Here is a 26,931-nt window from a genome sequence, read left to right on the forward strand (position 1 = left end):
TTCCCAGGAATGGTCAGAGAAATTTGAATGAGTTCTGCTGTGGAAATCAGCATATGGATGTTGCTACTTTCTATTCTTGTCTATGTTGTAGCTGCTTTTTATGATCGTAGGGAATTCATTTTACACCTCTGTGTTTGGCTATTCCCTTGCATAGCTACAAGAATTGTAATAGACAATGCTGTGGACCTAAGCTCAATTGTGCACTAGGATTTGCTTCCATAGTACGGCCATAAGCATAACAGAAAATACTAAAAGAAGGAATGTGCGATGTTTACAGCTTTTCATAGATGATTTTCACACTCCTTCCCTGGTGTGTTTGTCTGTCCCTGTGTTTGCTTTCACACTCAAAAGCATTCTTGGCAAAGGTAATCTTCGAGTGAAGAGAATACTCCAGCAGTTTATCTATTATGGCTTTTGTCACCAGGGAGTCAAAAGTTGGACTCCACAGTAAAGCAATCAGTTGCATAGAATTTGGCTGGCTCTAACAGGAACAGAAGACAGCAGCTATTTAAAGTATCTGTTCGGTAGATTAAGAAAAAAAAAAATTTTTATAAAGCACATATCCTAGGTCTTGCATCATCAATGTTGTTGTTTCTCCAACAGTTGAAGGAAGCAACTCTTTGAAAGAGTTAGAAAGCAGAAAATAACAAGATATCTTAACCTGAACAACCATTTTTCCGGTAAGTAGTGAAAAAAGAGGCCAAAAATGGATTTGGTATTGGAATAGGCCGAACTTCCTCTGTCAACATTTTAGGCTGATTTCACCCATCTTCAATTTCTTGTACAGATGCATGTCACAGCCACTATTAAGCTAAGAGCATCTTACTTCATATGCTTGTTGTGATCAGATTTTAATAATTCTACAAAGACTGGTATTTCTTTTGCATCCCTAGGATGAAAGAGCACATGATTCATTGCAGTGTAAGTGTTAACTATTTTTAACAGCTTGTCTACTTCCAATGAAATGTGCCCATGTTTTAGTATACCTTATTTGTAGTTTTAAAGTTTAGGCTTGATTTTTCATCTGGTGTCAATTCTATTCACTTCAAAGTCATTCCAGTAATTCTCACAGGATTAGTGTTTAACCTCACATGTTGCATCCTCTTTTGTGTTTATACAAGTGACAGGATTGTACAGTCTGAGCCTCATAATATGAGATAGAATTTGATAAACAGAACTGTTGACTTTCCTACTTTTCCAGTACTTTCTATAAATTCTTATCCCCAAATTTCTAGGTAACTAGACCAAATTATTTAAACATAGTGCCTTAATCTGATCCATAATTAAACTCCAAAAAAAGCCTGATTCACATTTTTAGGACAACACCTGTTTCTGCATCAATGCAGAAACTTCTCTTGTCATCATAGTTGTTTCTTTAGCCATCTATGTGCAGATGCCTGTGTTCAGCTTAAGACTCTTTGAATAGTTGTAGCCCTCCTGGGCAACACTAGAGGACAATTTAATGTGTACAATAGAAGATGGTATTAAATAGCGCAGAAAATCCTCAAAGAAGCATGAATGAAAACACTCTACAACTTCCTTTATATTTATTTTTTGATCATATGTTAATACCTTTTTTTTTTTTCATGAAATTACCACCATAGTTGTTCAAATCACCAAGTGGCAAGGAGAGATCAAGGCTGGGTGGGACTCAAGGAGATAGCTCTGCATTTAAGGTTAAGGTTGAGGTGCAGCTGCAGGATAAGTTGTAAGATCAACTTCATCCCATTGTTTCCCTCATGGTTTTCTTCATTTTGAATCATACAGTCACAGAGCCTAAGATACTTATAGGCTAGTGTGCTGGGCATAGGTGCCAAAGTGCTGGCAGCTGGGAAGGCTGCAGGGGTGGCTTCTGTGAAGAGAGGCCAGGGGGTGCCCTGTGCCAGACACAGCTTTGGTGAACCCACTACAGGACGTGGCTGAGCCCATCAGCCACACGTGCAGCACCTCTGTGAAAATGTGTGTAAGAAAGAAAAAATGCTGCCAAGGATTGTAAGGAGCAGGTGAGAGTGTAAGAAACACTCCTGAAAATAGCAAAGCTGGAGAAGGAGGTGAGGAGATGCTCCAGAAGCTGGAATAGAGATTCTCCTGCTGCCTATGCAGAGGACCACACTGCAGAAGGCTGCTGCAGCCTGTGGAGGTCTTTATGCTGGAGCTGATCCATATGCCTTGAGGGAACCATGGCCCAGGGAGAACCCACACCAGAGGAAGTTTTATTCCTGAAGGACTGCATCCTATGGAGAGGAACCACGTTGTCCTGTTGGGGAGGGGGAATGGGAGAGTGACTGGGTGGGAGGCTGGCAGCCAGCCATGGTTGGCCCGTCACAGCTGGAAATGACAGGGTGGTTCTGCTTTGTCCCTTGTCCATCAGTATTGTCAAATTGTCATGTTGTAAAAGTAGGAGAAACAAAATAGGCAAATACTAATAATGATTGAGCTACTTGGGTCTGCTGCCCTGTGCATTTAAACTAAAATAGAACTTGACCCTTGTACTGTGCCACAAAATCACAAATTAAAAGCACAATTTTTCCCCAAGTACCATTTAGGCTTTTCTTGTACAGCATTAACCATGAAATGCACAGTCAGAAAAGGCATAGATTGATTCATATTGTGTTTTATTTTTCCCCAGTCAATAAGGTGTGTGTTCATTAAAGAAATACTATGTTAGCTTTCAGCAATTTTACAAGAAGCCTATTTCTTCTGTATCAGGATCTAAGCTTTAATGCAAGATCAGAGGAAGTAAAGAAGTTAAATATTGATAGGTCTTTAGAGGGAATATCCACCTGAGCCCAGTTCAAGACAAAATTCATAGACCTAAGGATGTTATTGATCATTTTTGCATCATGGAAGGAGCTCGGATCTCTGGATGGATCCTTGCGAAGAGTGTGTGCAGGGTATGGGCATGAGGCCTGGCATGCTTTCTGTCTGGCTGTTTTCCCTTACTTGTAGCTGAACTGTAACTCCTTGTTTGAATGTTTGTAGTCATAGCCCTCTACAAATAGCAACTGACTTTCCAGTTACTTCATTGTGCTTGCATATTTTCCAGTTAATATTTGTTTCTATTAGAAAAATGTTTTGTCAATGAATCAAGGTGCTCTATTGGAATGTGAGATTCCTGTGGATGTGTGGTCATAGATGCTTTGGAAGAGGGAACCTAAAAGCAAAATTTCTTGGATATTTTATGAAGAATAACAGAAAGAGTAATGTTAGGCAGTGGGAAAGGGCGAGGGACTGTGCAGCCATCTTGTCTCAACTTTCATGGTAATATGGAATACCACGGGACCAGGCTGTAGACCCACAGAGAAGTAATTTAGAGAGAGAAAGTCTTCTGGTTTTACTGTTTAGCAAAGAACTATTTTTTACCATGGAAGTTTCCCTGGAAGTGATGGGGAAGATGGCAGATGACCTTAATATGTACATACATTTTTGTGGCTGTCACATTACCCATTACCCCTTAGGGTGGAGAACTGAATTTTTTTTTCCTAATTGAAACTATTATTTATCTCAGTTTTTTTTGCCTGCCTGAAATTTGATAATATAACATCGTTTATTCACTTACGCTTTACTTACATCTTACATGCTAAGATTGGGAGAAAGCATTAGCCTTTTTTTTTTTTTTTAATATTTTTTCTTTTTTTCCTCTTTTCTCTATTTTTTTTTTTTCTGCAGAGAAAAGTCCCATCAGAGTTCCAGACCCGAGCGGACGGAGGAAGAAATGCAGCCGACTCAATATGAGTGATAAAGCATACTTCAACTTTATTGCCCGAGATAGCGTGCATTTATACCAAATACCATAATTATGCATACTTGTCTCTATCTAATAGGCTAAGCACATTTACTTACTCCACCTACTTGGGTTTAGCTAGCTATGCGCATCCCGCATTCTTCTGACTCTTATCTCTTCAAAAATATCCTGACCCTGCCTTAGTTAGTACTTTTCCGTTCCCCCTTTTCCCACGGCCTAACAGACAAGCTAACTAAGGCCTACTTATGTCAACTAAAATGGGCTCTGCTCGTACAGTTGCTTGGTGGACTCATGTCTGTGCTCCTTGAGCCAATCCCCGACATTTTTCTTCTTTTTTTTTTTCTTTTTCTTCAAAGATAAGGTATTTCTTCAGAAATGCAGATTTTTGAAAGAGTTGTGGTCTGTGGTTTTCACAGTTCTCTCTCAAACTTCAGTAATTTGTAGTCAGAAGAAAGTGCATCAGAATAACTTTTAAGCCGTTACCATCAGACAGCACTACAGTTTGATGGATAGAGGCAGAAGGTAGCACTGGTGTAAGAACATTTTTTTGTACAAGAAGGGATAACTCTTGTTCTTTGTGATACGAGCACTTGCTTAAATTATTGCAATATATCATATAATTTAATGAAGAGATCATAAAGTTACCTCTGAGGTTGATTGTGAAAAGAGCTGTGTATGACTTCAAGGCACTGAATGAAGGTAACTTAATGAAGAGAAGAAAAAAGAAATGGATAAAGGCCGTTTCAGAAAGTGCTTCACTTATGAAGTTTATGCATTCTTCATTGTAATGACACAGGATATTCAGCTGGAGTCTTCCAACCATATATTCTCATAATCGACATCTTTAAACTTGAGAAACAAGAAAAGCCAGGATTAGAGGATTTTCTAATAACTTGTTTTTATTGGCAAATCTGCTTTTCTTGATCAGTCTCTTTCATATGCAGGTTTAAGCGTAACTTGCATGAATTGAGTTTACAGATATATCAAAACAAAAGCTCTCTTTCCATCATTAATAGGTTGGTTTTGTGATTTTGAACTAGTCTGTCCTGTGAAACTAAGCTTAGAACTGTTCTTTCAATATCTGGGAGCACTCAAAATATCAATAACTCTCAACAATCTGAAACAAAGTAAAAAAATAATGCATTTTAATGACTAAGTGATATAAATATAATTTATCACTGTTTCAATGGAATCCAATGTCTGTGACTGCAAACTAACTTCAGACTGAGAACTTGCTTTACTTAAAAACTAAGCAACTCACATAGCCAGTGCATGTCTTGTTAATGAAAAAAAATAAAAGAAAAAAATCTTAGTATTCAGAGGAAGATATATTTACTTTGAAACAAGATTTAACAATTGAAAAATCTGTTTTTTATTTTTAAATGCGATTTCATAATCACAAATGTTTCTAACTGATATAGTCAGCACGAATAGTTCAGTCTGTGGCATGAGCACAGCTTGACAACATATAGTTATTGAGAATTATTACAGGGGAATAGAGTACTAAGCCTTGAGGACAAGTGGTCAATAGCAAACAAGACAAAAAGCAGAAAAAGTTGTTCATTTTTCATTTGGTGTTTGGATATCAAAGACATTTTTTTTTGCTGCATCTTGAAGGGTACAGAGAAAAGGAGCAGAGCTCTAGCCTGCTTTTCTGGACAACAAGACAACATTCGCTATCAGGAATTATGCATGTCTTTCATGTCACAAGGTCTGTAATATTTCAGAGAACCATTGCCAATGCATGTCTGAAAATAATTAATTCCTGAAGATAGAGCACTCAACATGATCTCAGCTGTGAAAAGCAATGACAACACTGTGCTTCAGTTCTCTGCTTCTGGGAACAATTTGGTTTGGGATCCTTTTTTCTTGTCTCTTTCTCCACATTTTAAAGCACTGCTTATTAAAAAAAAAAATACATTTAGCCATATTTTGTTTTCTTCTTTTTTCTTCTTCTCTTTTCTCTCTCATTTTCCAGCCTGGCTGAAGAATGTCCAAAACAGTCTGAAGTTCAAAGGCGTGCAAGCATGTATTCCAATGCATGTTAACATGTTTTTGAAACCATAAGAGTCCTGGCATCTTACTAGAGGAAGCTTCTATCATCTCCCAGTTGTGAAATTCTGAGAGCTAGATTGTGGTTTTATATGCTCTGCCTGTTATGACAATAAGTTTACCTTTTCAGAGATTTCAGTTTGTGAGCGCTTCCGTGAGCATTGCTCTCCCCTTTTCCCCTTCCTTCTTTTTCCTTCCCCTTTACCATAAAACCCAAACCAAAATAAACACACAACAACAAAAACCTAAAAAATATCCGACTGTGTACAAGACAGATAACATTTTTTAAAACAGTCTTTTAAATAGATAATCTGCCAAAAGAGAGAAGAGAAACTGCACTGCCATGCCCTTACCATTGGTACATGCATAATGCTAGGCAGTGACCAGGTTCTTGGTTATCATTTTTAACTGTTGATTTCTCCGGCTGTGTTATGCAGGCTTAGTAGCAAAAAAGAGGGAAAATTCTGGTTACACTGAAGATGAATTGTCTGAAACAAATCACCACTTCATTTTAAAAGTATATGAAGTCTGTAAATTTACTGCTCTTCTAAAACTTGAAAACTGATTATTTGATGAGAATACACGGCATAAGTGTCTGATTCACCTACCGATTTTTCACTGACCTTTCGACTTCCTTGCTGCTGGGGGACACAAATTCTGTGATCCTGTCTTCATGCTGTTTCTTTTTGTCATTATCCATGATTCATCTTCCCTGTGACTTGTCAAATTTGAGTTATTTTTAATCCTTTTCTGGGCCTCCCTAAGGGCATTATATCATATCTCTTGACACTGTACATAATCTCTCAGTCCCTATTGTCCTACTCTATTCAGATTCCTTGTGTTTATTTCCTACCCTTGACATCGTTCCAACTATTATTCCTCTTTTTAAATAAATCTGCAAATTTGGACAACCTACAACCACTTTCATTTTTCCAAACAATTTATATGAGCCCATTAAACAGAATCAGTCACAGTCACAGTAACACAGAAATCCTTCAGGGCCTCAGTTGTTATCTTCTCATTTGCAGTAGATTGTTCTGGGACACAATTTTCTGCTAAAATATAGTTTAGCTGGTTTACTTTAACCTCTCACTTCATTAGCTGTAGCAATATCTGGAAAAAGTGCAACCAATCCTACATGTTTAAAAAGCAGATTCTGTTTAAAACAAAAATATAGCTGTTGTGCTGGGCTGGGTTTTCTTTATTTATTAACTATTAAATCTGGGTATCTTGTAGAGGGGCTCCTTTACCCATTGCAATGCCTTTGTGCTTACTCAAGAAATGTAGTATTTGCAAGGCTTTTCTCAAAATAACACTTTTGCACACTGATGTGACCATTGATTCCAACTTGCAATATTTAAATGAAAGGAGACTCAAACCTGTTTGCATTTGTTCCAGAAAAGAAGCTGGAATTAAGGTTGTGTGTTTGTTTTTGTCATGGTGGTGTTTTGTTTTGTTTTTCACACCACTCACCCCCCGCCCCCAGCCGCCTTGATAATGTAACAGTTAAACTCTTGTGGCTAAGTAGTTCAAGAATTTTGACAATTCCACTAAAAATGATCTTCATAAACCTCAGGAATTTAGATAATCCTCTCATCTTTAAAGGAACCAGAACACTTTCAAAAACAGGAAAAGCACAGTTTAAACATCCAAGCAGTTGCAATTCTGCCATGTCATGACTTTTCAGTCTTACTTCTATGTAAATTACTGTTTTCAGGACGTAGAAAATTATATACAACAGTAGAGCTGCTGACATTCTTGCATGGGTTTTAGAAGAAAGTTTCACTAATGCTTAGGATCAGCTTAACTCATTTGGAGAACTGAAAACGGAGCTACAAAATAAAAACTACTTTGTTTCTAGAGTCTCTACTCATAAATGATATCTTTGTTTATTAATATTGCATGTGATTTACAGACTCTAAAGCTGTAATAGTAAATGACTGATTTCAATAGGAATTAGTGTTTAGACAACTGTGAAATATATATATGCAGTCCAGTGGAAGTTGTATGGCTGTGAAGAAAGTAATATTTTGCAAGTACCTATGTAGAATTAAAATGAGTGTGTCTGGGTGTGGGACTGAACCAGAGAGTGTTTAACTGGCATGCTAGTATTTTTTTTTTGTTTTTCATTATTTTTCCTTGTAAACTTAACAAGACTAGATAAAGATTAAATGTATGGAACAGTATGGGTTTGTTTTTTTTTTTTTTTTTTACATCAAGAAAGTGAGTTAAAATTCTCTTCATTGTGGGATGACTGAGATGTAACATCAGGAAAGATCATGCTGAGGATGAGACAGGGATTAGTTTTGAAAGGATGTGGGTTATTCAGAGTTACAAAAAGCCATATTTTAAGATGTGCATTAAACTGAGTCTTTGATTTCTCATTTCACCCAACACGGCCAACACAGGACATTATACTGATACCCTATAGTGTCTGACAGTTCTCTTTGAACTACCAACTGTTCCCCAGAGGCTAAAAAAACCTGAGACTAAATTGCTCCTCTTGCTGAGGACTTAGATGGATGCTCGTTACTGAGAGGGGCAGTTCGGAAACCTGGGGGGCTGCGTGACCTGATATTGGAACTGAGGGCTCAGCCTCATCCCTGACAGCTTCTTGTCAGGTCTCCTCACCTGGAGATGGTCAGCTGGTTAGCAAACTGCCAAAACCTCTGGCTCCTGTGTACTTCTGTCCAGGAAAGAAAATTCAGCTCTAAAAAGTAGGACTACTACCTTATTTTTCTAGGTTGATTTAAAATGCCAAAGATTCAAGCTTTATCAAACACATCAGATTCAATGTAGATCTGACTGCTTTTGTATAATGAAGGACTTGTCTAAGCAAAGCTTGTTCCACTGTTGTGGGTGGCAACACTTTCTGTGTAACTGAACTCAAACCTTAGGTCCTGGAGTTTCATATGCATTCACCCAATATCCTGTTCATTTCTCTAGCTCATCCAGTTAGTGGCTTATTTGAATATCCAGCCCATTATACACACTGAAACAAATTATTTTACTTTGTAAAACTAATTATATGTCCTGAAAAGGTGAAATGGTTATGTTTTCAAACCACCTATGGCTTAAAAAAATAAATAATTTAAAAAATCAGCAGTGATGTTTGCAAAGGTCATGAGCAGCAGGGATAGCTTAGGGTTTTTTGTTATTGTTTCCAGTTGCGTTGTGTGGACTACTGCAGTCTTTGGCTGTTACAAGAATGGGAGGTGATATAAGAAAGACTGATCATTTATGTGCATTTATGAATGCATTCACCTCTCTTTTGAAATCAGTTGAGTTAGAAGAAAAACAATGTGAAAGATTGATTATTAAATACTTCCAAACTAGTACAAAATTCTCATGTAAACTTGTCAGTAGTAGCTGAATGAATTAGTGAAAGGATTTCCAGCCACCAGCAAAGAAGAATAAGAAGAATAAGAATAGCAATAAGAAGTTTCCTTTCTAGTAGTAAGAGGCTCCTGGGCAGAACGTGGTCTTGATTTTGTGGAGTGTGTCTCAATCATATGAATTTATGGATAAGTACATCTTACTGTTTTTAGATCGCATGCCCTTCTAGTGGTGGATTATGAGTCTTAGATCTTGATAGATAGTCAGCTGGCCTTATCTGCTCCTTTCTTTCTCACTTTTGGAAAGCTTGTTTAATATTTATTCTGTACCTTTTCTAGTTTTGAGCTGATAAATACTCAACATTGAAACAATATAAAAAAGTCAATGTTTTTGGAGTTTTTCAGAATGAAAATGCCTGATCTGATCTTGTTTCACTTTTTCAGAAAATAAACAGGATGCAATAAATTTTTATTATCTTCTGCTCCAAAACTTTGGCAGATTAGCTGCAAAACAAGTTTTGTTTGACAACGTTGTATAAATACTTTTTTCTTGAATGGTGGTGATACCAAAAGATTTAAAACCAAAGGCTTTGAAGTATTGTCTAATTGTTTCAGTATATACTGCATTAAGAAATGTTTTAACTTTTGTAGCTTTGAAGGGTGTCTTAATATTAAGCAAAAGCTGGTGTGCTTCTGCACCACATGGAAATGAGGAAATATTCAAAAACGCTTTTCCTTTCTGATAGCCTTTTATTGGGTGATGCTGAGCGACCACTTCAAAGAGGAAAACCCTGCATTTGTGTGTTTGCATAGATCTTAGCTCCAGCCTAACAGGGGCCTAAGGAACTGGTGTAATAAAAAATGTTTGCAGAAGTTTTTGGGAAAAAAAGCAATGAATTAAATCACACTTTTGTGAAATTGGAATCTCAATCCCTTATTGTTAGAAATGGTGGATTATATGGGTTCCTTTTAAAAAATAGAGGGGAAGACTATTTCAATAAACAGTATCAGAAAAAATCAGACAAAATACAGAAAAAGGACAACCAAAATGTGTTTATTTTATTGAATTTGGTAGCAGAAGGGGGAAAAAAAAAAGAGAGAGAAAAAAAATAGATGTGAAATGTAAGAAAAAAGACATCAATAAGTCTGAAAAAAAAAAGAAAGCTCTATGAGTTTTCAGCTTAAAAAGAAAACCTTTTAAATATCTTAGACTATCCATTTTCAAATGCCCTAGTTGTCCATTAGGTTTCCTACTGGTGTAGAGCAGTGGTTATGTTGCAATATTCCATTCCAGCAGTTTGCGTTTATTCCTGCATTTGCAAGGGTAGGTACCATTTCAGGATGGGAACTAACTGGGTCTTAGACCTGTAGAAAGAACTTCAGAGGAAAAATCACTGAGTAGGAACTAGCCTTTTAAGGGTGTCACTTTTTGCAAATAGGGAACTCTGGAAGAGGAGCCTGAGGATGAAAGTAGCAAATAACTCTATGAAAAAAGCCTTTAGGTATTCATCTGCCTTTCAATTAGCATGTGCTCTGTGTTTGTGGTCTTCTTACCTTAAGATACCTTTCATCTCTGTGAATTTTTATCTCAACTCTTATGAAAATGGAACAAAAGATTGAAGGTTTTAAGTAATATTTTGAAGTATTGTTTTAAGAGAATATTGAGCCTGATGAAAAGAAAGAGGATTTTTTGAGTGAGCACTTGAAATATGTGAAATTTTATATAAATGAAAAGTTCACCTTTCAAAGCTTTCTTATGTTTTCTAGTAATTTCCCTACTGTGATACCTAAAAGAAAAATAAAACTATTAGAGGCTTTTCCTAGTGTGAGATAATAGATATTCTAATGACAGGAATAAATACATTGTATGACAAACAGAACAAGAGCAGGAACAAAGGTACTATTGTGCTTAAAACTGTTGGATGACATTTAAAAGATGACATACTTTTCCTAGATTATAAGGATGCAGTAACAGCGAAGGATACACATTCTACATATAGATACATATATTCAATATAAATATTTTATTTTCTTTTGCACTTGTCAAAGATTACTTTTAAAAATTACGCAACATTTATTTTATTCTCAGAAGTGTTTGACAGTGTTCGCTGTTGGTATTGTTGTTGTTTGGTATTGTTGCTGTGGTGGCGTGGTTTGTTTTTTTTTGTTGCCTTTTTTTTTTTAACAATAACTAATCGTGAAATTTAGCTCAAATGGAGGTTTTCTTGTTCATTCAATATTATTTCACTATAAAAATACCTATGCGGCATCGTAGATGGTGCTGTATGATCCAGAAGTACACAACCTCGTTAATCTCATGTGAAAGCCAGATGTGATTCCATACACAGATAAAAATGTCAGGCAATATAAACTAATAGCGTAGTCTTATGAGAAATAGTCTTTTGAATGGTATTTGGTTTCCCTATGCACATTTTCTCATCCTTTTCCAAATATCCACAGAAGACTCATAGAGCAGCTGACCACTGGACTTGTGAATTTCAATGGAACCAGACTTTCTGGAAGTACCAGTGAAAAATAAGCCAAAGGGAAATTTTTGTTTGATTTTTCTGGATATGTAGTGTGTATGACTTTTAGTTTACTCATGGGCTTTCCTGTTCATTAGAAGTAAATCTGGAGCTAGAAAACCCTTTAAAATTAATCTGTCCAATCTGGCTGAAGCACTCAGGTTTGCTTTTCCTCGTCTATGTAAATCTGACATCACAACAGCCCTGGGTGCTTTCAAAGAGAGAAAGGGGATGTTGCCAAAAGAGGTCCAGCACAAACATCCTTACTATGCTCCTGACTGGCTTGTCAGGGAAAATAAGACACAAAAATGTCTGGCAGAGTGAGCTTTCATAGAAGAAAGGAATGGATTGTAGCATTAGGTGAATCTCTTCAGAAATGCAGAGGTCCTCACATGCCAACCCATGGGTGCTATCAGTAATTATGATACAACCATAGCAGGGCGGAAATGAGGTGCTGGAGTGAGTTCAGAGAAGGGCGATGGAGCTGGTGAGGGGTCTGGAGCACAAGTCTGATGAGGAGTGGCTGAGGGAACAGGAGCTGTTTAGCCTGGAGAAAAGGAGGCTGAGGGGAGACCTCATCTCTCTCTTCAACTACCTGAAAGGAGGCTGTAGCGTGGAGGGTGCTGGTCTCTTCCACCAAGTAACAAGTGTTAGAACGAGAGGAAATGGCCTCAAGTTGCACCAGGAGAGGTTTACATTGGATATTAGGAAAAATTTCTTCATGGAAAGGATTGTAAAACATTGTACAGGCTGCCCAGGGAAGTAGCTGAATCACCATCCCTGGAGGTATTTAAAAGATGTATAGATGAGGTTCTTGGGGACATGGTTTAGGATGTTAGGGTAAGGGTTGGACTTGACAATCTTGAGGATCTTTTCCCACCAAAATGATTCTACAATTCTGGTCTATGATCTGAATGCCATACAGATCTTTGGTTTCTGCCTGGGACCATGAGAGTAGTCTGAAGAAATCTCTCTCCCCAAGTACTGCTGATTTTTATTTACTTGTAATCTGTTTCCTAGCTTCTAGGCTGACATCAGCTGCACCTTCTGACTGGGCTGTTCTTCCTTTCCACAGTTAGCATTTTGATGAGATCAAGAGCAAATGCTCTCTTAGGTAATCACACAGAAGAGGAAGATAAGAGTGCCTATGCCACTATTGCACTTTTTGGGTGCTCTTCTCTCAGGTGGGCACTGTGTTTAGAGAATTGTTTTGGCTTTTAGCTCTTTTCCAGTTTTTAACTCTTCAGAAGCTGGATTTCCTGCATGACAGACATATTGCTCTGTACTTGTCTGAAACACACAGTCTCCCTTTTCACCTCTCTTTGAAGTGTACCCTTTTAATGCGAATGGGCTACTTCTAGGGGGAGACTTAATTGCCTTTTTTTTTTTTTTTTTTTTCTGAACAAGGAATAGCTATTCCTTTGATTTTATTGTCTTTGGATGCTTCAAGTGGCTCTGAGGAAGAACATTTGAAATAATGTATTGATATTTCAGATAGATCTCTGACAGCCTTTCATGGCTACTAATGCCAAGCTGTGGTTTTGCTTTCATCAAGTTGCTTTGTAAAAACTGTATTGTTATGTGAGATATTCTCCTAATCTTTCATATTTTAAAGAGAAATAAGCATGCAGGGAGAAGTAACTAATGAGTGTGTGCACCAAGGTTATGAAAGGTTGGACTGAAGGCAGATAGAGATGACTTGTCTGTTGAGAACATCCTGGTGGCACAGAGCTAGTTTAGAAAAGCAACTCCCTGGTGCTCTATACCCAGAAGCACACAGGTGTCCCCAGCTTGTGTGGTCCCATTGCTTTGGGCAAGATGGAAAGCGACTTTCAGTGTTCTGCAAGTAGTGTATGTAACTGGGTGAAAAGGTTTGTATCTGTTTCCAAGCTGATATGATTTTGCCCAGGATAAGGTATTGCATAATTTTTCTCTCCCTTATACAGGAGTGCCACTTCCCATTGTTTGGTACAGTCTATTTATGGTGGCAGGGATTTCAAGTCATTTGGTACAGGAAAACTGCTAACATGAAAAGTTAGTTTTGCTGTTCCGGTAGAAAATGGTTTCTGAAGATAGTAGCAGTTTTAAGTAGCAGAAGTAGGAAAACATTTAAATTGCAAAGCACTTGCTTGGCTTCTCACCACCACTTATGTTGCCACTTACAAGCTTTTACATTTCTGCTCTTTGTTCTGCTGGAGCGAATATATTGGTAGAGATCTGCATATTCATATTATTTGAAGATAAACAGACACATACTGTGGTCTGCTTCTCAGTGTCACGTATTAATGAGACCCCACCTGGAGAACTGTATCCAGCTCTGGAGCCCTCAGTACAGGAAAGACATGGACCTCTTGGAGAGGGGCCAGAGGAGGCCACAAAAATGATCAGAGGTCTGGAATGCCTCTGTTATGAGGACAGGCTGAGAGAGTTGGGGTTGTTATGTCTGATGAAGGCTCCAGGAGAGACCTTATTGCAGCCTTTCGGTACTTAAAAGGGGCCTCTTAAAAAGATGGTGACAGACTTTTTAGCAGGGCCTGTAGCAGTAGGACAAGGTGTAATGGCTTTAAACTAAAGCAGGGGAGATTAACACTAGATACAAGGAAGAAATTCTTCAAAATGAGGGTGGTAAAATAGCGGCACAGGTTGCCCAGAGAGGTGGTAGATGCCCCATCCCTGGAGAAATTCCAGGCCAGGCTGGACAGGGCTCTGAGGAACTGATCCAGTTGAAGTTGTTCCTGCTCATCATGGAAGGGTTGGCCTAGATGACCATTGAAGGTCCCTTCCAACCCGAGCTGTTCTATGATTCTGTGAATATTGGCTATATAGATAGGTGTCTTAAACTTTTGTGTTTGTGTCATGAGAAGCTTGCAAAACAGTAGTAAAACTGAAGTGTTATCATCTGTATAGTTTTGTAGAAAACACAGAATATCAGCTGCAGTGTTCAACTCAAACCAACTCTGTTCTGCAAATGGCTCCCTGAGGGCAGAAAAGAGGAGACAAGATTAATTTTCTCATGACCGTTTGTTTGACTATTATCAGCCAGCATCCTCATATTAACACATTATTGTCCAGATAAGATGGGCTGAGACTAAATGCTTTCTTTGTGGCAGTGGGCATAAAACATCTCAAGAACCAGAAGAGATCAGAAAACTCCACCTGCTCAAAACCTGACTTTTTTGGGGCATGGATTTTGTTATTCCAAGAGGGACAAACTTGAGGGAAAGTGAGCTTGTATGTGGTCTCAACCAAGTCTCAAGTGCTTGTGAATCTTGATTGCCATACTGGGGACTTCAGTCATCACTCTGATGGTAAGCACTGCTCTTGCATGTGATTCCTGCAAGCCGTGTGGTGGTACCAGGCTGCGCTGCCCGTTATGGTGGCTTTCCTCAGGACTGGAATGTCGAGGAGTACAGCCCTCTCCTAAAGGTGGTTTCACCTTCCTGTGTTTTACTGTGATTTCATCTGTTTCTCAATAGATATCTTATTCTTCCTTTCTAAGTTTATAGATGGAAGTGAATGCAGAAGTAGTCTGAAAGGAAACTGTGTTTTTCTTGCCATACGTTATAGTAAAAACCCACTGAACACAATTTCCATAGTACTAGCCCTACAGCAAAGCACTGAATTGTTGAAATATCAATTTTAAAAGTTGTTCCTATGCAGATAGTGAAGTAAAAGATACAGATGGAGTGAGTTCTTTCACCTCCCGTTAATCCAGATATGACTTTTGATGCTGAAGTCTGAGCATCTCATTCTGAAAATGCTGCTTTGTTCCCAAAGTCTGATCTATACTGGTAAGATGATGTTACTCTTCTTGGACAGCTACATCTGACTCAAGTATGAAGTAAGATAATTCTCAGGCATTTGTGCCAACTATAACAGTTCTAGTCCTTTTAAACATAAATGGGAGACTACTGTGCTAAATCATTATGATTTTACATAGATGTGTATGCACCTACCTATCAGCTCATACTGTTATAAAGAGTCTAAAAGGTAGAATGCAGATGCCTTAAAATTGTGTATTTTCCATACTGTACATTTGTGTAATAAATGCTATATTCTTACCTTTATAAAAGTTACAGAAGTGTTTTCCTGTTGTTTGCAATATTTGCTCTTTATTTGCCAGGAGGAGCTCAACAGGATGAAACTCGTGTTTCACTCTTGTGTATTCAGTGAACTGGGTTTTATATTTTTAAATACTGTTTTTTTCTGGGAAGTGGTAAATATATTTTACTCATTACTTTCTTAGCTATATATTCAGGGCCAGTTAAAGACTATAGTTGAATTTAAATATATTAACTTTTATTGGGGGAACAGTTGCTTTTCTTTTTTCTTTGTAGGTTTCTTTTTTTTTGATAAAGGAAAGTGTGGTTCTGTAATGACATCTTTTTTTTTGTCTTTTATTATAGAGCTCCTTTTCAATTTTATATATGCATGTGTCAGGGAGGATTAGCTGTTATCTCTTTGGTCATTGTTATATTCACTGAGAAGTTTACATTATTCCTTGTAACTAGTGTATGAAGCCTTTTTCCAGAAGGATTCAAACTGAACCTCCGTATTTTTTGTACACAATCCACACACTCTTCTTGAAAAGAGCCAAGATAGTAAACTCAGAACACTGGACTGAGTTTTCCTGACCTCTGGGTTATTAAAGATAGTGATTTGGACTTTTTTGTTCCAATTCACTTTTTCTAAGAATGACTGTCTGGGATAAACACTAGTCTAAATAAGACTGGCTTAAGACATCTTTCTGAGGCTGTCTCTGTAAGAGGTTTTATGCCTTAAATTTGCATATCCAAAATGCTCTTTGGAAAACACACGTCTTTTATTTTTTTTAATTCCATTAGCAAACTTGACTACAATGTCCTTAGGGCTTCATGCAAAAGATGTCATATCAAAGTGGTTCCAATGAGAACATTACTTTTTCAGGAGTATTAAGTGTACTTGTACTCAAGAAATGCTAGACTCTTTCAATAGCAGAAACAAAATCTTTAATAGGGAGATACACCGAGGAAATGGTGAGCAAATGTAAATGGAGCCTCAGGTATATGCCTGATCTTGGAAAAAACTGCATTGTAAGAATCAGAATCAGTCTTCCATGGTCCATCCTCCCCAGCCCCACTCTCTAAAATTCTAAGTGATGTGTTGGGTATCAGATGTTGCCCCACATATGTACCTTGTGCCACTGGACTCATGTTGCATCTCCTGGGGTCCCCATGGGCACCTCCTTTGCTGCTGGTGTTAGTAGTGGCTCCCTGTGCTCTCTGTTGCTGCACAAATCCTGTGCTCATTTATATTCAGACCTTCAGTGTGTGGGAGAGTACCTAGTGAAAGGACCACACTTGCTTTAAAAGTCTGTTTGTTTTCCTTTTGTGAAATCCCATTATAAGGCACTTGACTGTTGTACATGACATGCATCTGATAGATGAGAAAGAAACGAACAACAGAGGAGTGGGTTGTTTTTCTGTTATTAGCTTGTTTTATGCAGCCACCTGTCAACCTCCACCCTTTTTCTACCTCCCAAAAGCTGATGAACATGCTGACCAACATCAACCAAATCTCTCCCGAGCAACGAGTCCCAAAGGGATGCGGTTCCTGGAAATGGATGCTGCTCCATGGAGCGTGTCACCACCCGGTGGGCACCTCTGTCTCTCATCAGGGCATCTTCCTCCTTGCACATAGGGATAGGAAGAGGAAGAGAGAGGATGGGAAAAGGAGCTTTCCTCAAGGAGGATGGGAGAGGGGATTGTGGTGGGCACCGGGGGCAGGAGGGGACTGTTTCAATGGCAGATCATGGGGAGCGGGAGTCACAGGGCATTTTTTTTGTTTGTTTATACTTAAATTTCTCATGGAATAACTGTTTTGGTTTTTAATGATCTATGAGGAATCCTGCCAAAATTCATTTGAATTTTAATTAAGCCGATTGTACCTATTATCCACTTAATTTCCATGAATATTCTGCAGAATATAAAAGGAATATTCACTGGAGCAATAAATGCTATGCTAATTCTTTGGGACAAAAATGGGAAGTGAGTTTTGAGTCCATAATTGTGAGTATTCAAAACGATAACCTATTTTATATGGTATTCATCCAAAAACATGCTTCATTTGAGTCAAAGTCAGAGGCTCTAGTGTGTTTCTAGACTTCAGGGTATGTGTACAGCTTCTGCAGAATTAATACATGAGCAATGAATCAGAAACACACTGAGCAAAACTGTGCCTAACCAAACTATTATCCCAAACAGCAAAAAAAACAAAACAAAACAAAACCTAGGGAACTGCAATTTGGTTATAGGTTTTTATTTTTTCAACAAAAATTTTATTATTCACAAGGATAGTTCTTCTTGACAGCTGTGGAATAATGGTTCCCTTCACTAGCAAGTCCAGCATGAGACCTACCATACAGGGGAAAATGGAGGGAAAAGATACAATAAAACAGTGAAACGGGATGAAAGAAATGGAAAGACATTCTGTGCTTAATCCCCAGACATAACATATTCAGTACAATGCTCCTGACGGAGCTTCTACAAATTAGATTTGAGACTTTTTCAATATGTGTTAATATTCACAACATTGTTATGTAATGTGTATCACGTTATTTTCTCCATATATTTTATATAATATTACCTAACAGCATCTGCTTGTACATAATTATATTTCTTTATTTTTGTTGGTCAGTTTCCAGTTCCACTTTCTAGGTAGCCATATACCTCTGATAACTAACAGAGATAAATCACTGAGTCTCTTATGCATTTGAGTTTTCTTACTGACTCACACAGAGTTATTTAAATGGGTAAGGAATCATGTTCTTAAGGTTTACTCTTTGAAAACACACTGATTTTTGCTCCTACACTGGATGTTCTGTGAGGGAAGTGCTTTGTTTTTCGTTTTTGTTGTTGTTGTTTGGTTGGTTTTTGTTTGTTTCTGACTCCTTTGGGCAAGGGGAGATTTTTCCATAATTTCTTGCAGTATTTGTTGCTGTCTTTAAACATTACATGGAGTATGACATAAGTTTTGTGACTTTGGTTCTGAGAGTTTACCTGTTTCTGGCATTTTACTGTTGATTTTTCAATAAATCACCTAGACTATTTGCATAATGCTATTAGCAAAAAAAAAAAAAATAGTAGAAAACAGAACATTATATATCTTACAAATCAATGTTTTGTAATTTTTTTTTTTTCTGGAGCTCTTCTTTTTATTATTAAACTTAATTTTAATAATACTAAAATTCAGTGTCTCTTCAGTGATTGTTTTAAAACTATTTTAACTCTTAGTTAAGACATTCAACAAAGTTTTTCCTTTGAGGCTTTTTCTGTCTCCTTCAGTGCAGACAGGTATTTTGACAGTGCACATATTAACGTGTGTGCTTTTAATTTTAAATGGATGGTATGGAGGATATTGCCTTTTATTTCAATTTAGTTGAAGTCTCTTACTTGCACCATAATTTAAAATGAATAGGGACTCTGAAATCTGGAATAAGTGTCCAGAAAGGATCATTTCACAATCTATTGCATATATCCATCTGAATGCATATTTGATATGCTGATTTTTTTTTTTTTCCCTTGGGAGGAAGAAGAAATCCTAATATTTATAAGCTGTGAGGTTTTATTTTCGTAAATTTATTTTAGCCTATATGAGACCAAGATACTGAACTTCAGCACCAAAAGAGCTTGATTGTCTTTTTTTTCTCCCTTCCAATGAAAATGCAAATCAATATATAGTATTTAATTATTTTGTCTATATAGCTAAGTTGATTTAGCACTTAGTTTTATTCGATATGTGTTCTATGTCTGACAGAGCAGTTATAAGGTGTAGTTGATTGATACACTCTCCTTTCACCTTTGGAGACCTCAGTTTAATCCAGGCATAGGTCACACTGAACATTAGTTTCGATAGGTGTGTTTTACTCTTTAATGCATGTTTGTCCACATCACAAACACATCAAGCAACATAATGCAGTTAACTGTCAATGCTGCGGACAAGCTGGTGAAGATGTTCAGATGGGATTTTGAAGAGTGTTTTTTGTCCCTCAGCAGAACTGTAATTCGGAGCAGCTGAGCTCAGTTTCTCCTGAATTTCTGGTTCTGACTTGTCACTCAATTACTTAGTTTTCATGGGCAGCAAATGCATATACTTGAAAAATATGTTTTCCCCAGTTGCCTTCCTGAATGAAACTCCTTACTGCAAGTTTTAAGAACCTAAGGACAACGCTAGCATGGGTATTTTGATGTAATCTGGAAGCATCCATTTAAAAACATCTCTTGTTGCTTATTTGATCTTTAAAGTCACAGCAGCAAAGTAAATCCAACCGTAACATTAGCAGGTATTCTCAGATGTGATGTTGATTTGTATTCCAGGGTTACTTGTGTGCCAGCAGCCCTGTGACCCCATCCCAGTTTAAGCAAGAATCCCTGAGGTAGAGCTTGGCACCAAATCTAGAACTCCACGACAGGAGCAATGTCTCTCTGTGACTAAAGTGCAGGTAAGAGCTTTATTATTTCACACACTCCCTATATGACTTCACCATACACACCCCCTATTTCTCATAAAATAACCGCGTGCTGAGCAGCAAAAAGGAAAAGCTAAGTGGAAACCGGTGGGGATCTGTCTGCAAGAGGCACTTGTGCCACTTACACATGCAGGTGCAGTAGCCTTGTCAACTGCAGTTCTTCTGTCTCACACCGAGCCTGCTTGCATGAATAAGGTTTCCAGGATTAGTTTCTAGGCCTTTTATTTAGCTTTTCAAGGTATGGCTGTATTTGTGACATGACTGTAGTGTAATCACAGGGAATAATTTTGATGGATATCAGAGCGGGAGAAAGAGAGATGCTCACTGAGCCCAGCTGATGCATATAGAGTCATTTATGTCTTGTCCATAAACATATGAAGTATGAGAAGAGACCCCTGGGAGGCCAGTGACACTAATGGAAAAGTTAAGTGTGAGACTGTACAACTGGACTGGATGCCATTTTCTTCCAAGTTGTTATTAATTTAGACAAAGCAATCTCGAGCTGTCAGGGGTTTAACCTCGGCATACACCTCTGTAAATTATCATGGTCTCTATCACCTTAATAACAGGAATTCAGATCTGGGTGTTTGTCTTAGGGGTGAGTCTCGACCTACTAGGTTAAGTTGTGACTTGAAAGGAAACAATTCATTGTTATTATCTAATATGTTTCTTCACTATTACCTTTTAATAAGTTTCTTCTTCACATGATTAGCAGCTGATCTTCTTGAAAGTGGTGCAAGGTGAAGATGTCAGTCTGTACCAAATATAACCTATAGAGTAATAGGAACTGGCCATTTGTCTAACCAGACTGTTCATGGCCATCAGAGGAAACATAGCCTAAGTTCTAAATATTCATACCAACTTTTGATATTGTAAGGAAAGGTTAGTGCTAGCAGCAGTGAAATTCTGTTCTCCTTTTCAGTTACAGTTGCATACCAGCTGTATCATGTAATAGCTGCAATGCTTTTTTTTTTTCTTTAAAAGAGAGTATCCTTCACCATGCTGAGAATTGCAACTGGAAAAGACCATTCTGATTCAGTGGTCCAAACTGTCACCTCCATGACCTTACAAAATAGACTTTTCAGCTTTTGTATATCACCTCCTGCCTTCTCTGTATCTTCTGCACTCTCATCACATCCTCGTCCACACTGACATTTGATTCATTGAACTGGATTTTGGTAGAGATGTCTTGTGTTAACCTCTCTTCTTGTGAGACTGACAAAACCTTTGTGATAGATAAACTTTCTTTTGAAAATCGAAAAAGCCTAATATATGCCTGCTTTTTTTTTTTTTTTGGTGATTCTGCACCCATTGGGTAGGGCAGAAGGCAGCTTAAGAATCAGGGCATATGTTTTATGACATTTTTAAACTCTGCCATGGAGAAGCAGAAGTTATTTCATATAATATTAAACAACAGTTAGATCTCTTTTCCCTGTCTAAGGAAGCATAACTCATTCTGTGCCTGTGTCCCTAATTAGTAACACTTATAAGCCTTGACCTTTCAACAGAGAGCTCGGCTCAGCTTCATATGTGCAGAATTGCCCCATAATGTAGCCATGCATAATAATAAAAACAATTTAAAACACATTAAAACATTAAAAAAAACCCACCACACTTAAAAGCTTAGACCCAGACTTTTCCACATTAATTCATGTTGAGCAGTAATTTGCTCTGGTAATAGTCCCAGTGGGATGGTAGTGACATACTATGCACCACAAGTAAGGGTGCCAGAGCATTACTTAATAAATAAGCAGTTGTGTCCTTCTATTTTGCTCGTTTATGGCTCAATGGTCCTTGTGTCCAGTGCATGATTTCTTCCCATGACCAGCCTAGTTTCAACATCCTTCTTCTGGCACTGTATGTGTACATATGTTCCTTTGGCTTATTTTTTTTGATTAATAACCTGAAAAAAATTACAGTCGTTAAAGCACTAGCTGGAGTCTAATGCTTTTATCCAGACTGGTGTCACTGTCAGGGAAGACTGAAAATGTTTATTTTTTCAAATGACAGTGTAGGCATGCTCACTCTTGTGGCAGATTTCTGGCACAGAAGGACTGGATCCTGGCAAGCTCTGTGAAATCAAGTCACTGATACCATCCATGATCCCTCATATATTTGGGAAAGTTCCAGCTTGTGGAAAAATAAGTCAGGCTTTGATATAGTCCTTTATTCTGTCTCTTTTGCTTCTCCAGCTTGTCTTACCTTTACTACCAGCCTAAAAAACAATGGGAAATAAGCTCTGTGCAAGAGTAAGACTTTTTTCTGAGTTTAGAACAACAACTTCTTATGCTTAGAGAGTGGTTGAACTGCCATGACCATATTTTGCAAGGCCCCAGTTCCTTACTTCAGATGATGAAAGTGTCCTCTGCCTGAAATAATTTAAAAATTTAGCAAACTTTGACTCAGAAACTGTACTTTATTGCACTTATCTATCTAGTTCAGAATTAAAAAAGGCAGTCACACTCCAAAACAGTATGTTTTCTTTCATCTGGTTCTGTGGTCTGATATAAGCCAATGCAATATGCAATTTCTGTCCTTCTGCACTAGTCAAAGTCTCTGTCTGTGTTTTCCATAGCCCATATCTCTGCTTTCTCTGAACTGAACTGCTCCCTTTGTATCAGTCAGTGATCAAACAAATGATGAGTGCCTACAGCTTACACTAAGAGAGCTGCTATTGCTAGTGCCTTAAATCTGACTTATGTAGGTCGTCATATTCCCTTATTTACACTTAGGAGGAAATAGTGGCTCTCAGTTTTATTCAGAGCTTTTAAAGAGGCATTACTATTAGATCAGCAAAATTTGAAACATATTCTGTGTATGCTCTCTCTTTTTTTGTGAAGCCGATAACACCAGTTGCTTGTTCTCATACAAGATAATAACACAATATACCTGTTATTATCCATTTTTCTCCTATCTACTATGAGACTTTTTGCAATGGAGGTGCCAAATCTATCCCCAGACAGAAGGTAATATTTCAACGCCCAACAGCTTGTTAAAACCCCTACACTAACTATGGTCTATGTTCTCCATCTACCTTATCAAATTCTCGCTTTATATCACAGTGATGCAGTGTGATAGTTACAAAAGCTCTTTGATTTACAGTAACGTGTTCTCTTAAGACTAAAAGAGAAAATATGAGCTTGACTGAAAGAGTTCCTCCTCTCTAAGACTGAAGAGTGTCCATCAAGATTGAGTCTATAGTTAATGAAGGCTGTGGTCTACTCTCATACGACCCGGAGGAACAGTCAGTTTGGTAGGCAGTTATGAAAGCTCTGGCTTGAGTTTGCTTCTGTTTGAGCTGTTCTCTATCACTGTCTCCAGTAAATCTCCAAACCTCTTTTTTTTTTCAAGGTGAATAAGGCATAGGTATCACTTGACTGAATTGCAATTCAAGAGTAACCGCACCATATTCAATTCACTTTTGTTTCTGTGAAAAGCATACCAACACAATGTGATCTTCATAAGAGTGAGCAATAATAAAGTACCTTTCTCCCTACATGATTTCAAAAAATCTGACATGATAGGGGAACTGGGTATGCAATACCAGAAGTGAGTATTGGAACCAAACAAGCCCTTTCTCAGGAGTGCCTTCATGTGCAAGTATATCCTAATACACTACAGACTATCCTTTCATAGGCTTTTTTTCCCTCCAATATTCCTTTTTTATAATGTCCACAAAGATGAGTACTACTGTCTTTGATCTAGTAAGTATGGATGTTTCTCTTCAGCTTCTTCCATTTTATTTCTAAATGAATAATACTTTATTTCAGTAATATATTTTCTTTCAACTGTTTAATAAGTGAAGTGATGCTCTTCACCACCAATTTAGATTTTTTTTTAATTTAACATGATTTTTTAGATTTAAATCATCTGAAAAGAATAACATGCTTACACCTACATCCCAGAATTCTGGAGTTGCAATGAAAACAATATTAAGGAAGAAATAATTAAAAATTGAGTGCTTCAACACTTTAAGTGCTGACTTTCTTTTGGTGGATGTTAACATATCTTCATATTGCTGACATTATAGCAAAATTGGCTAAATGCCCTTCTCTATGGTATTCTAAACTTCCATAGGTACAAATAGAGGAAAATGATAACCTGCTATTAAATACACTCAGTTTTCTTCATTTATCTATTAATGTTCAATCTTTTGCTTTTACATGTACACCTGATACTTTTGTAAGCGCCTTTTCCCTCAGCTATCATACAAAACATTGTATGTTTTAGATGGCTGACATAATATCAAACTCACCTCCATCAAAAGCTACTGATTTAACTCCTCTCCGGCTACTTGACCTAGGCTCCTTCTGAGCTGTTCAGCTGTGGAAACAACTCAAAAGAAAATAACTAATGATGGTAAACTGGGATGTCATGGTTCTCTTTATGTATGGTCATTTTAATACAGATACAGCAGGCCAACAATGACTCATCAGTAGCACCAAGCCTGCAATTTTGCTGTGTTTGCAATTTCAAAGAAGAAAAGAAGCTCACAATTACATGTATTAAACTTCCAGATGATGCAGAAATTATTATGTACATCTTTTATGTTATCAGTCAAACTGTAGGGAGATAATGTCAGGTCTTTATGTGGCCCAGGTGCACATTTCTTATAATTTAATCAGCACAAAGCACCCTCATTTCAGCAGAGAACTCTAATTCATGCTGTGAAAACCTACCATGCCCTCTGTCTTCCCCCTGCCACTGTCAGTAAATTACAACTAACAATTCATAACTGTTACCTGCATTTAATCTAGCGCCCTGTGCAGGGAGTTCAGCCAGCTCCGCTTTACAAGCTGATAACGTTATATAGAATGTCATGAATTATCTTCATGGAGATTATGGATATCAGAAGGGACTGCTTTAAAAAACACCCAAACAGCTAGTTTTAGGCAAATGCATGTGGGAAATGCATTCACGCTGACCTCTGGCAATCATGTCCCTCAGCTCACTAAGGATGCATCTGGGGTGGGAGAGAGCCATCTACCTGTCTGCTATCCTCTTTGTTTCTTGTTGCCTTCCTTTCTTCCCCCACTTCCTCTCCTACTCTGTCACAGGCCAGGGATTAGGGTAACAGGCTGAGGAAATAGCTATACTGATGGGCCAGATCCTGCCAGCAAAGCAAAGTTTGTAAACCCAGAAGAGTGTTAGAACAGAGAGATGACCTGAGGTGATGCTCAGGGGTGTGGGAAGAATTTGCTGGGTGTAGAAATGTGATGCAGGGCTGGGAAGAGTTTTTGGGGATGTGTATTTGTTTTTTCTACCTGAAATGTGACTGTTGAGCTTTGCTGTCAACATGGGTATGTGCTAATTCTTGCTGGCGTTGGGGGATCCTTATTGAGGAGTGCTAGGAAGGGGTGTTGGGCTATGAGGTGCCTGTGGATGAGGGTCCACCTGCCAGATCTGGCTTGTACCTCTTCCCCTGAACGTGCTGGAATGACTGCCTTCGTATTACCCCCAAAATATAATGAAGCAGTTAGGGCTGCTGTTTTGAAAGCTGTCCAAAGAGGATTTGGTTGCTCAGTTCTCATCAAAATCTGCTGGGAAAACAGGTGCCAAAATCCTGGCTTTGACATCATAAATCTGCCTGCACCAAATGAAAGCAAGAGAGAGAGCTGAGAAAGACAAATGTCTCTTCAATTGACTGAAACTAGCTGATATCATGTCAGGTTCAAAAAAATTATTCTTCTCTATATGTCTTTTCACCTTTGCCTACTCAAAAATGAAGAGTGGTTGTGGGGATAAAAACTCCATCTGGAAAGTGTAATAGTTATTTTGATGTTTTTAATTTTATCATATTATCGTATTTTAGTTTTAAAAGGAATTAAAAAATAACAGTACCAAAAAAAAACCCCAAACAAACCACCCCACACTAGTCAACGAAAAATTCATTTCTTGTACTCTTCCAGTGAAAACTGTTTCTGGGTACAGGACTGACCAGTCTGTGTGGATTGGCATAAACTATGTGAAAATATTGAAAATAGCAAAATTTACATTTTTCATAATGAAAATAATATTTTTGTACTCAAAGGATGGGGGAAGAAAAAGTAGTCATAGCTTAATCTCCACTTAACAAAAATATTTCCATTCATTTTACTTATAGGCATAACTTACAGGAGTTTAATAATAGCTGATGAGTTAAAACAGACTAGAAATAAAAACAAACAAACAAGCAAACCAACCAACCAGAAACAAAACAAAACCAAAATACATTAACAATGGCTCCTCCAGTTGCTGACTGTTTATGTATCACATTAAAGGGATGCTGTTAAAGATAAAAATGCTGTGGAGGACAGAGAGGACCAACATTCCTTATTTCTAAGCTAAGAGCTGAGCTCTGTCTTCGTAATCTGGGTAACTAGAGTATGTTTTATAAAAGGAAAATAATTTCTTTTAAAAATTCATTATTCCTGTTTTGGCATTTCTCTGATCATCTGAACTTTTATAAATTGAAAAGATACAGAACTAACTTTAGAAGTCATAGGAGAACATCTTTATTGGCTGGTGCAGAGCAATATTCTTGTAGTGAGCATGAGACCATCAAGTAGGCATCATAAATCCAAGCTAAATCCCACTGTATTACTGCACACAACTGTATTCATAAAGGTTCACCCATGTGATTGTAGGGAAAATGATAGTTAGATAAATTCATTCTGGTGACTAATGCATTACATATCATATACCGAGATACTCAGGTATTTCTCAGTTTCATTTTAATAGATTTGTTGATGTCATCACAACTCAAGATTAACAGGGGGCCCAGCATGT

The 26,931-nt window shown here is 37.7% G+C and overlaps 1 long non-coding RNA gene across 2 annotated transcripts in view; it reads left to right on the plus strand.

Annotated features, from left to right (window-relative positions):
* The window catches only part of LOC110358877 (uncharacterized), a 59,382-nt gene that overhangs the window by 19,220 nt on the left and 13,231 nt on the right, over positions 1 to 26,931 (plus strand). For both annotated transcript variants that reach the window (XR_010475319.1, XR_010475316.1), the window contains exons 2-4: positions 604 to 680; positions 3,670 to 17,289; positions 20,012 to 20,136. This is a non-coding gene — a long non-coding RNA (uncharacterized LOC110358877). The remainder of the gene's footprint in view (positions 1 to 603; positions 681 to 3,669; positions 17,290 to 20,011; positions 20,137 to 26,931) is intronic.

Source organism: Columba livia, chromosome 1, assembly GCF_036013475.1.
Source record: "Columba livia isolate bColLiv1 breed racing homer chromosome 1, bColLiv1.pat.W.v2, whole genome shotgun sequence".
NCBI lineage: Eukaryota > Metazoa > Chordata > Aves > Columbiformes > Columbidae > Columba > Columba livia.